This window comes from Geotrypetes seraphini, chromosome 8, assembly GCF_902459505.1.
Source record: "Geotrypetes seraphini chromosome 8, aGeoSer1.1, whole genome shotgun sequence".
Taxonomy (NCBI): Eukaryota; Metazoa; Chordata; class Amphibia; order Gymnophiona; family Dermophiidae; genus Geotrypetes; species Geotrypetes seraphini.
In genome coordinates, this window is record NC_047091.1 from 178,023,263 (window position 1) to 178,036,176 (window position 12,914).

The 12,914-nt window shown below is 44.5% G+C and overlaps 1 protein-coding gene across 1 annotated transcript in view; it reads left to right on the plus strand.

The window, feature by feature from the left end:
• GAL3ST1 (galactose-3-O-sulfotransferase 1) overlaps positions 1-12,914 on the plus strand; it is a 123,078-nt gene that overhangs the window by 318 nt on the left and 109,846 nt on the right. The window lies entirely within an intron of this gene.

Sequence of the window (12,914 nt, forward strand, 5' to 3'; positions counted from 1 at the left end):
TTTTCATTAGGACGATATTCTTCTTCTCAAAATACTCATCTCTTTGGGGAAGCATAGCAGGGGATCTTCATCCAGCATAGGCTATGTTTGCCCAGGGGGCTTTATCAAAGTATTTCCTCTAGCATAAAAGAGAGATATCAGTAAATATAAATAAATAAATAAAGCTCAGGCCGTATCCGGGAAGGGGTAAAACGCGGACCTCATGGCCCTCGTGGATCTAAAACCGCAACGTCCTTAAAAATCTAGAGGTCCGTGCCACTTGTACTTAGTTTCTGTCTCTGACAGACCTCGATGACAATTTAGCGCTGGACGGATCCTAATACTTTTCCTCCCTATGCTTGAGAACGGATTCGCAGAGCTAAATTGTCACCGAGGGTCTGTCAGAGCCAGAGACTAAAAACCATTCCCCTGAATAAACTTTGCAGAAATTCTCTCCTGCAAAAGATACCAGTGGCGGGGACCCGGCCCAACCGTCCGGCTCTGTAAACAGTTCAATTATTGCCAGCAAGTAGCTGCGCCACTTGTAGTCTCTGGCTCGGGACAGACCTCGGTGACATTTTAGCGCTGACGGATCCTAATACTTTTCCCTCCCTATGCTTGAGGACGGGATCCGTCAGCGCTAAATTGTCACCGAGGTCTGTCAGAGCCAGAAACTAACTACAAGTGGCACGGACCTCAGATTTTTAAGGACGTGCGGTTTTAGGATCCACGAGGGCCATGAGGGTCCGCGTTTTAACCCCTTCCCGATACGCTGAGCTATATTTATTTATTTATATTTACTGATATCTCTTTTTATTGCTAGAGGAAAATACTTTGATAAAGCCCCCTGGCAAAACATAGCCTATGCTGGATGAAGATCCCTGCTATGCTTCCCAAAGAGATAAGTATTTGAAGAAGAAGAATATCGTCCTAATGAAAACTAAAATAAATAATTAAAATACAATAAAAATAGACACGATGAAGAATTCTGGTGCTAGTGAAAATCTGTGTATGAAAACAGACCACAACAGATTGTAACCGCGTGGGGATTTAAAACCGGTTATTACCTGAATACTCTAACGGCTTTTTGTCTATATTTTAATGATGCAAGACCATTTTTTCCCATGGGGAACTGGGATTCAAGGGCGAAGGGATTACCATATGGCGCCAGAAAAAGGAAAGCTGGATTGAGACATCCCGGTTTTTAACTTGCCGTTGCTTTCAGTGGAAGTGAAAGCCGGATGTCTCAATCTGTCCTTTTCTGAACCATATGGTAACTCTAAAAGTCACATCAGCAAACTATACAAAGCGCACAGCATATCCTCTCCTTCCAGCAAGAGTAGCCAGATCGCAAAAAAATTTTCAGCCCAACTTGTGTCAAAGTAGCCAAACAATTGCCGCTGGAAAACGCCTCTAATTATCAAACAAATCCAAATTGTTTATTTATACAATGCACATATCCCAAACCGTCCATAATGGTGTACAAAAGACCAAAACTCCAAATACAAAACATTCAGGAAAAAAAACACAATAAAAAACAAGCACTTAAAGTCCTTCCCCAAATTAAAAGCTCTTAAAACTTCTGGACATAAGCTGGATTCTATATAGGACGCCCAGTCTCAGAAGCAGTTTTAGAGAATCGCACACAGGTGTACTATATAGAATCATGTCTGTCCTCCTGGACAGACACCTAAGCCTGCCTAACCACCATGATTCTCTAACCGGTGTCCATATTACAGCACCAAAACCCTGCCACAGCGGCCATCTTGGATTTCCCAATTTTTTTTTCTAAGTTCTCAAACTTCATTTTGCCTCAAAACTGATAGGGATGGAGTCCTCAGACCCATATACCCCTAAATCTCTTCACAGAGAAAGGTAGGGGAGGGTCATTAAGGTGGGCAGACTAGATGGGCCGTGGCCCTTATCTGTCGTCTATTTCTATGTTTCTAAATCATGCCTTATTTGCGCTGGATGAACAGCTGATGAGAGCCCCTATCCCACATGCCAAACAGCACGGGATGGAGGGGCGGGAGCTTCAGGCCTAGCCCCTCCACAGGTCTCTAGGGCTTGAGAAAGGTGGATGGTACTGTGGGATGGAATGAAACACCTTCTGGAGCCCTGGGACAGTGTCCCTGCACAACGTAAGGGCGTAGATGCTTCGCCGCCCAAGGAAAAGCATTTGCTGCACCCTAAGGGACAAGGAGAGTTGCCTTCTCAGGCTTTTACCCTAAAATTCTTTGATCTTCTCTAGCAGGCTTATGCACAAGGCAGAACTCTGCTGCTCACGTTCACTGGTGAGTGGCCCAGCACTCAGGCCTCTCTAATACTCAGAGCATTTCTTCCCTGAGAGCAGAGGCTATTCTGGACTCTGATGGTCCATCGGACAGGAATAGAGGGGTCAGATTTAATCCCTTTATTGTCCCAAAGTGAGGCTTCCTTTGTGGGAGAAGCAGCCTTTCATATGGAGGACCAGAAGGCGATATCGGCCATAGACCAGGGAGAGGATCTCTCTGTTCACTGACTCTTTAAGTCCTCTGCGTTGCTGAGATCATTACCAAATCCTTCGAGAACTAAAGATAGACCCTCCACAAATCCCATCCTCCCAGTGTTCTTTTATGAATGGGGGTCCTGGCTCAATCCACCGTCTTTTCCATGGCACCCAGACATGAGGATAATATCTTTTCTAGTAGATAGGGATGGTATGCTGAAACCCCCGCCCAGCAATTTATCTGATTCACCTGCTTTCTGACTCAAGCTTAATGGTCAGATCCATATCTAAGATTTCACTTAGACTATTGGATTAGGAAGAGTTTATATATAAGATTACAAGGAAGGAACAGTTGAGCTTCATAAATGTTCAGACTGTTTATATTTGTTGCTTGACCTGTATTTTATTGAATTTATTGTTCCTCTCAGAGGCTTGTTAATGTGTCCCATCTACTAACCTCCCATCAACACCTGCCACCCTCTCCTCTTTCTCAGAGATCACTGAGGAGGAAACCATACATCTTCTCTCATCCACCAAACCCACTACCTGCACCTCCGATCCAATTCCCACTCACCTACTTGGGGCTATCTCGCCCTCTGTCATCCCTCCTATCTGTCACATCCTCAACCTATCGCTCTTCACTGCAACTATCCCTGCTGCCGTTAAACATGCCGTTATCGCACCCCTCCTCAAGAAACCCTCACTGGACCCCATGTGTCCCTCCAACTAGCGCCCCCAAACTCCCTCCTCCCCTTCTTATCCAAGTTACTTGAATGTGCTGTTCACTGCCATTGCTTGGACTTCCTCTAATCCCATGATATTCTGGATCCACTTCAATCAGGCTTTCACCCTCTGCATTCCATGGAATCTGCCCTTACTAAAGTTTCCAATGACATGTTCTTGGCCAGAATGAAAGGCCTCTAGTCTTCATCCTTCTCGATATTTCCTTATTAGCATTTCTTGTAAGGGTCCTTGAAACGACAGTGCTTTTCCAACTACAGGAGTTCTTAGAGAAGTTTGAGGTTTTGGATGATGGTCAATTTGGGTTTCGACCAAAGCACTCCACAGTACTGCTGTTGACCTTGATCTGGATACGATCTGCAGAGGGCTTGATCAGAGGGGAATCATTCTTTATGATTTTCTTAGCTATATCTGCAGCATTTAATACAGTTGTCCATCAGATCATGTTGCAGAGATTGCGGGAATTGGGTATCGGAGGTACAGGGCTACAGTGGTTTATTTTTTTTCTGACTGGAAGAATGTTTTGTGTTGAGAAAGGGGCAAATCATTCAGAATGGGGCCAGTATTCCAGGACTCGGCCCTCAGCTACAGACAAGGGTTGACGCAGATGACCCGTTTAATTATTTCGAGTTTACACCCAGCGGTGTCTACTGCGAGCTGTCAAAGCTTAAGGTTAACAAGGCAATGGGGCCTGACAACCTACACCCCAGGGTGCTCAGGGAGTTGTGTGATGTCTTGGCGGAACCGCTATCTGCGCTCTTCAATCTCTCCCTTAGTACAGGTAACGTCCCGTTGGACTGGAAGACGGCTAACGTCATTCCACTCCACAAGAAAGGCTCCAAGATGGAGACAGCAAACTACAGACCGGTGAGTCTCGCATCAATAGTGTGCAAACTAATGGAAACTCTAATCAAACGCCAATTGGATACGATCCTGAACGAGGAGAATCTAAGGGATCCCCGTCAACATGGATTTACTAAGGGGAGATCCTGCCAATCCAACCTGATCAGCTTCTTTGACTGGGTGACGAGGAAGCTGGATGTTGGGGAGTCCCTGGACATCGTATACCTGGACTTCAGTAAAGCATTCGATAGCGTACCACACCACAGGTTGCTGAGCAAGATGAGTTCTATAGGATTGGGCGACACATTGACAAAATAGGTTGGGAACTGGCTTGGAGGTAAGCTTCAGAGGGTAGTGGTGAATGGCACCCCCTCCGAAATGACGGAGGTAATCAGTGGAGTGCCGCAGGGCTCGGTCCTGGGCCCGATCCTATTCAACATCTTTATAAGAGACTTGGCAGAAGGGCTGCGAGGTAAAATAACATTATTCGCCGATGACGCCAAACTAAGCAATGTAGTGGGCAAAAGCACAACAGACATAAATTCAATGTCCGACAACATGATGCACGACCTACTCCTACTGGAGCGCTGGTCTAGGTCCTTGCAACTCAGCTTCAATGCCAAAAAATGCAAAGTCATGCACCTGGGCAGCCATAATCCATGCAAGACTTACACCCTTAATGGCGAGATCCTAACAAGAACTGAAGCAGAACGAGACTTAGGGGTGATTGTCAGTGAGAACATGAAGACTGCCAATCAAGTGGAGCAAGCTTCATCCAAGGCAAGGCAAATCATAGGTTGCATACGCAGGAGTTTCGTCAGCCGTAAGCCTGAAGTCATTATGCCATTGTATAGATCCATGGTGAGGCCCCACCTGGAATACTGTGTGCAATTCTGGAGGCCGCATTACCGTAAGGATGTGCTGAGACTGGAGTCAGTCCAGAGAATGGCCACCCGAATGGTCTCGGGACTCAAGGATCTCCCGTACGAGGAACGGCTGGATAAGTTGCAGCTGTACTCACTTGAGGAACGCAGAGAGAGGGGTGACATGATCGAGACATTCAAGTATCTCACGGGCCGCATCAAGGTGGAAGAAGATATCTTCTTTTTCAAGGGTCCCGCGGCAACAAGGGGGCATCCGTGGAAAATCAGGGGCGGGAAACTGCACAGGGACACCAGGAAATTCTTTTTCACTGAAAGAGTGGTTGATCGTAGGAATAGTCTTCCACTTCAGGTTATTGAGGCCAGCAGCGTGCCTGATTTTAAGGCCAAATGGGATAGACACGTGGGATCTATTCACAGAGAAAGGTAGGGGAGGGTCATTGGGGTGGGCAGACTAGATGGGCCGTGGCCCTTATCTGCCATCTATTTCTATGTTTCTATGTGGGGTGCTGTGATATTGGTGTCTGACGAATGTAAATACTTGGGTGTTATTTTGGACTCTACTCTGTCTTTTAAGCCGCAGATAAGAGCAGTATTATCTAAATCGTTTTTTCAAATTTCAGCTGCTTTGAAAACTAAGGGCTCCTTTTACGAAGCCGCGTTAGCAGTTTATCGCACATAATAGCGCGTGCTAAACTGACGGACGTGCTAGCCTCTTGAGCAGGCGGTAGTTTTTCGGCTAGCACAGGGGTTAGCGTGTGATTAAAAGTCGTGCACGCTTAAGCCGCTAATGCGGCTTCGTAAAAGGAGCCCTAAGAGTTTTTTTGTCTGCAGGGGACTTTTGTACAGTTATAAGTGCAATATTAATCCCAACTCTTGATTATTGCAATGCTCTTTACTTTGGCCTACCAAGTATATGATTCGGGCATTGCAATTGGTACAGAATGCCATGGCTCGATTAATAGTGGGGGCGTCAAAATTTGATAACATTACACCCTTTTTAGTCACTCCACTGGTTACCTGTATCAGTTCGAATAGAGTTTGAAGTGCTTTGCTTGATTTATAAGCTGTGGCATACGAAGAAGCCAGTAATGCTAAGCAATTTCTTCAACCAATATGTCAACTTCAAGATTACGCTCTGATGAGCAGCTTTGTTTGGAGGTTCCCTCGTTAAAGTAAATGAAACTGACTCGAATTCATAGCTCAATGATTGCAGTTGTGGAACACATTGCCGATTGAAGTAAAGGGAGCTTCATCCTTACTGAATTTTAAGAAATGGATTAAAACAGTGTTGTTTGAGCGATATTACTCATGTAAGAACATAAGAAACGCCTTCGCCAGATCAGACGTAGGTCCATCTAGTCCGGCGATCCGCACATGCGGAGGCCCAGTTAGGTGCTCCTTATTGGAGACCCAGATTTCCCGTATCCCCCAATGTGATTTGCAAGAAGGTGTGAATCCAACTTGCGCATTCCAAGCACCCACCACTCGTTGTGTGAAACAGAACTTCCCGACATTTGTCCTGAACCTGCTGCCGCTCAGTTTCAGGCTATGACCTCTTGTCCATGTAACATCTGAATATGTAAGTAATGCTGTTTCCTGGTCAATTTTATCAAATCCTTTTAATATTTTAAAAGTCTCTATCAAATCTCCTCTTTTCAAGGGTGAACAGTCCCAGTTTTCTGAGGCATTCTTTGTAGCTCAAATTCTCCATACCTCTGACAAGTTTCGTGGCTCGCCTCTGCACATTCTCCAGCAGAGTTATATCCTTCTTAAGGTATGGAAACCAGTGTTGGACACAGTATTCTAAGTGTGGTCTGACCATTGCTCTGTAAAGTGGCATTATGACGTCTTCCGATCTACTCGTGATCCCCTTCTTAATCATGCCCAACATCCTGTTTGCTTTCCTCGCCGCCGCCGCACATTGAGCCGATGGTTTTAGGGTTCTGTCTTTCAGTACCCCCAAATCCCTTTCTTGTTCGCATTTGGCTAATGTCACACCCAATATCCTATATTCATGTTCTTTGTTTTTCTTTCCCAGATGCATTACCTTGCATTTGTCTGCGTTAAAATTCATCTGCCACTTTATCGCCCACTTTTCCAGCTGGTTCAGATCCTTCTGAAGATCCTCGCAGTCCCTTTGAGAGCCAACCACCCGACATAGTTTTGTATCATCTGCAAACTTGATTATATTGCATGTTGTCTCCTCTTCCAGGAGACAACATGCAATATAATCATGTAAATTGGAAGGATGAGATTGATCTACTGTTTAATTCATAGATGTAATTCATTGAAGCTGGTTGTTAAGTTATTGTTTGAGTGTTTTTGTTTGTTTACTGGATGGTTGTCCAGTGTGAAATTATGTGTTTTAAATTGAGTGTTCTTTTGTAACTCGCTCAGACTTGCAGGATGTTGTGAGAGAAAATTTTTTTTTTTTATAAATAAATGTCTGCCGCCTTTGATACTGTTGATCATCGCCTTTTCCTTGATATGCTGTCCTTGTTGGGATTCCAGGGTTCTGCCCTCTCCTGGTTTTCTTCCTTTCTCTTCCATCGTACTTTCAGTGTATGCAATGGTGGTTTCTCCTCCACAGCATTTCCACTATCAATTGGTGTACCTCAAGGCTCTGTCCTGGGACCACTCTTTTTCTGAATCTACACTTCCTCACTTGGTGCACTTATCTCCTCCCAAGGCTTTCAGTATCACCTCTATGCTGATGACTCCCAGATCTACCTCTCTGCACCAAATATCTCTACTGAAACCCAGACCAGAGTCTCATCCTTCCTGTCTGACATTGCCACCTGGATGACTCACCGCCATCTAAAATTGAATATGGCTAAAACAGAGCTGCTCATCTTACCGCCTAAACCCATCTCTCTGCTTCCCTTTTTCTCTGTCTCTGTGGACAACTTTCTAATCCTTCCTTTTTTTGTCTGCTTGCAATCTTGGGGTCATCTTTGACTCCTCTCTCTCCTTCACTGCCCACAACATATTGCAAAAACCTGCTGCTTCATACTCTATAATATTACCAAAATCTGACCCTTTCTCTCTGAGCACACAACCAAAACACTTATCCAAACCCTCATCACCTCGCCCTTAGACTACTGCAACTCACTACTCTTAGGCCTTCCGCTTAGCCATCTCGCTCCCCTCCAGTCCGTCCAGAATTCGGTTGCACAACTCATATTCCGGGAGAGCTGCTATACTCATGGTAATCCTCTCCTAAATTCACTTCATTAACTTCCCGTTTCTGAATATAATTCAAACTCCTCTTACTGACCTACAAATGCAGTCACTCAGCTGCCCCTCACTATCTATCTTCCCTTATTTCCCCCTATGGATCTCCCTCTCCCCTGTGAGCTCCGCTCAGCTGGTAAGTCCCTCCTATCTGTGCCCTTCTCTTCAACTGCCAACTTCAGACTCTGTCCCTTCTGCCTTGCTGCACTGTGTGCTTGGAACAAGCTGCCCGAATCCCTATTACGGGCTCCATCTCTGGCAGTGTTCAAGGCCCAGTTAAAAGCCCACCTCTTTGGGAGTGTCTGTCTGTCTAAGTTAGATTGTAAGCTCTTCTGAGCAGAGACATCCATAAATGTCAAAATGTAAAGCTCTGCGTATGCCTTTCAGTGCTATATAAGTGATAAGTAGTAGTAGTATTACAGTTTCCTCATATAACTTCATCTGAGCAGATCAAACTTCTGTTTTCGGGGAATTCCCCATATCCCTCCTGTCTTCTTCTTTGGGGCTGTCACCAGCTTTGTACAAACTGAAGGGGGGTATCAGAGACCATGGAGGAGGAGGAGTTGAAAAGCTGTGATTGATATCTTCTGTGATATGCTTGCGAGCACAGATCAAGTTTCAAGTTTTATTTATATTTGATTAATCGCTTAATTAAAATTTTTTCTAAGCGAGTTACAATATATAAAAGTAACATATAGTTAAACATAGTATGAAAACAAAAACAACGAACAGAAAACCAAAAAAAAAACCAGACATAATTTACACAATAAATATAATTTAAAATTCAATGAGTATAACTGGCGAACTGATAGAGTAATACAGTGGGAAAAAGAAAGACAAATATAAAGAGGGAGAAAGTTATGGAAGAAAGCAAGGGAAGGAAGAAGGGCTAGAAAAGCAATTTATAAGCTAAAAGCATCCTTAAATAAAAAGCTTTTTAAGTTCTTTTTAAAATAGCTTAGGTTACTTTCATCTCTTAATTGTAGAGGTAAAGAATTCCAGAGTTGTGGTGCTGATACTGAAAACATATCTTGTCGACGGGTTCCAATAATTTTCAAGGAGGGAATTAGTAGAAGTTTTTGGTTAGTTGACCAAAGAGAACGTGAGGCACTATATGGGATAAGTACTTTACTAATGAATTGAGGTTCATTAGTATCAAGAGTTTTGAATGTTAATAGTAAAATTTTATAAGTAATGCGATGATTAATGGTTTAGCATATCATCCCTGTCTACTGGAAAAGATATTATCAAGGTAAGAACCTAATCTCTGTTTGTGGAACATGTAGACAAACATGATATAATGGGATACAGTCAGCATGGGTTCAACCAAGGGAGGTCTTGCCTCACCAATTTGCTTGTCTTTTTTTGAAGCTGGATAAAGGTGAGCCTTGTGATGATGTATCTAGATTTTCAGAAAGCTTTTGACAAAATTCCTCATGAGAGGCTCCTGAGATCACAAGTCTCCCTCTCTTAATTCAGTTCAGAAGGTTAGTATAGTCCAAAACGTTTGTCCCAAGATCTGTTCATATAGGCAGTCCTCTTTTAATCCATCCACTGCAATAATCCATCACATATGTGAGGTCAGGCTTATCATCCTCCTGCCACCACCCTCCTAGCTTTGCTCTTAAGCTACATTAGCCTGCAGGCAGGCAACAGTTCAGTATGCTCCTTAAAAGCAAAACAGCAGTTCTGTACCTTAAGTAGGTCTGTAATCAGCAGTCTCTGGTTCAGCTCCTGCTGGGTCAGCCTCCTAAGCAGGAAGACTCTACTCTGTTTCAGCTCCCTTTTTTATAGGGCAGTAGATGTCTCCCCTAAGTCCTGCCCTTGTATGTGGTTGGAGGACTGGAATGGCCTTTCGTGGGACTCCAGGTGTTTTTCCTTTCTTCCCTCCTCCCTTGAAATTGAGGCTGCAGACCTGGACTGTAACTCCCTTTGGAGATCTGGAACTGATTTCTGGGTTATAGGCTCCTGGGTTTCTCTATATGTCAGATCTAGATCTTGCTACCATTGAGCAAGCTCAACAAGATGCCCAAGGCTGCTCAATGTTATTGGCTGCCAACTGTTGTACCTCCAGTCTCCTCACAGGTGCCTGCATTTCTTCCCTCTCTCTCTACCCCCTCATAGATCTGAGGTCCAGTGTTTGCTATCCCCCCCCCCAGCTTTCCAAATCTGCAGTGTCCAGCAAGGTAAACTGCCCCCAAGTGGCACTGCCAGGGCCTTTCCACTGCCATGTGCCAGCAATGGGAAATAATATCAGAGAGGCAGCAGACACAGCATTGGAAGGGTCCTGGGAGTGCTGGCCAGAGGCAGGCTGTTTGCCTTGCTGCCTCTACTGGCTGCACTTTGCAGATTTTGAGGGCTCCAGAGGAAGAGAGGGGGATTTAGAGAGGTACCAGGACCTGTTGGGGGGGGGTAGAGGGGAATAAATGTTAGCATCTTTGGGAGTGGTAGCAGAGGAAGGATAGAGATAGTAATATAACATAGTAAACTGCAGATAAAGACCTGAATGGTCCATCCAGTCTGCCCATTAGTTATTCTCATTAAAAATACATGATTAAATCAACTTGTCTCTTCTTTGATATTTCTGGGCCGTAGCCTGTAAAGTCCATCTGGTATTGTCCTAGATTCCACTTCTGAAGTTGCCATCCAAGCTTACTCCAGCCTATCCAACCATCCTGTTGTTTGCAGGATATCTACTGTAAAATCTGGCCAGTAACGTCCTCACGTTCCAAGTTAGTGGAGTTCCCATTGATGCCCTTCCCAGCCCATCCCTTATATGGGACACAAACCGTACAAGTCTGTCCAGTACCAGCCTTAGCTCTTTAATTTATACCATTTGTTTTCTAATTAGAGATCCTCAGTGTTTATCCCACACTTTTTTTGAATTCCAACACCATTTTCCTCTCCACCACTTCCTTCGGGAGGGCATTCCAGGCATCCACCACCCTTTCCATGAAAAAGAATTTCCTAACATTACTCCTAAGTCTTTCTTCCCGCAGCCTCAAGTTATGCCCTCTAGTTTGACCATTTTCCTTTCTCTGGAAAAGATTTGGTTCTATATTAATACATTGCAAGTATTTAAATGTATCATATCTCTCCTGTCCCTCCTCTCCTCTAGAGTATACATGTTTTGGTCTTCCAGTCTCTTCTCATACTTCTTTTGGTTCAACCCCTTACAATTTTCATTGCCTTCCTCTGGATGCTGGCCTTGTGGAGGGGTGCAAATTAAGAGAGGGATACCAGACCTGTTAGGGAAGGGGAAAAGATGCTGGCATCTGCATGGTGAAGAAGGGGGGTTGAGGTAGAAGGAAGAGATAAAGAAACTTGGGGAAGAAAAGGTAAGAAATGATGCTGGACTGAAGTTAGTGAGTGGAGGGAAGAGAAAGAGACTGGACTCTGGTGAAGGGGGAGAGTGATGCCAGTCTGGAGGAGAGAGAGAGAAAGAGACAATGGGCCTGTGGTAGTCAGATAAGTGACAAGCTGGATAATTGAAGGGAGAGGGACAGAGAAGAAATGCTGGACAGAAGGGAGGGATAGGGCACTGAGTAGGTGCTGAACATGAGGAAAGGGTAGGGATAGGAATGATGGATCATAGGCATGGAGAAAGATGGTTCAAAGACAAATATGAAAAAGGATCTGCAAAAGTTAGAGGAATGGTCTAATGCCTGGCAACTAAAATTCAATGCAAAGAAATGCAGAGTAATGAATTTGAGGATTTATAATCGGAAGGAACCGTATATGCTGGGAGGAGAGAAGCTGATATGCACGGACAGGGAGAGGGACCTTGGGGTGATAGTGTCCGAAGATCTAAAGGCGAAAAAACAGTGTGACAAGGCAGTGGCTGCTGCCAGAAGGATGCTGGGCTGTATAAAGAGAGGCGTAGTCAGTAGAAGGAAGAAGGTGTTGATGCCCCTGTACAGGTCATTGGTGAGGCCCCACTTGGAGTATTGTGTTCAGTTTTGGAGACCGTATCTGGCGAAAGACGTAAGAAGACTTGAGGCGGTCCAGAGGAGGGCGACGAAAATGATAGGAGGCTTGCGCCAGAAGACGTATGAGGAGAGACTGGAAGCCCTGAATATGTATACCCTAGAGCACAGGTGTCAAAGTCGGTCCTCAAGGGCCACAATCCAGTCGGGTTTTCAGGATTTCCCCAATGAATATGTATTGAAAGCAGTGCATGCAAATAGATCTCAGGCATATTCATTGGGGAGATCCTGAAAACCCGACTGGATTCTGGCCCTCGAGGAGGGACTTTGACACCCCTGCCCTAGAGGAAAGGAGGGACAGGGGAGATATGATTCAGACGTTCAAATACTTGAAGGGTATTAACGTAGAACAAAATCTTTTCTCTGACTTCTTGCATTTCTATATAGGTCTGAAATATTTGTTTTTTTTTGTGTTGTTTGTTTATTGCAGCTTTGAAAGAGTTTATCATCCTCCAAACCCCACCCCCCACCCCACTACCATGGGGGCCAGGCATCTTAACTTTTCTGGCCGGGGTCCATTTTTAGTCCTTACTTTGCTACTGCCTGTTGCACTGTCATAATGTTAAATAAATGTCCGTGCTCCCTTCCCATACGTACATACTGGTTTCATTAAATTTTGGAAAAACTGACCACTGCACCAATTATTTTATGGTGAGAATACTAAAAGGGAACTTTAAAGCAATCCAAGAATGTAAAACCTTTGAAATCAAAATAAGTTATTTTGGTACCTCTCTGTCTCCTGCCCACCCAGCCCTCCCT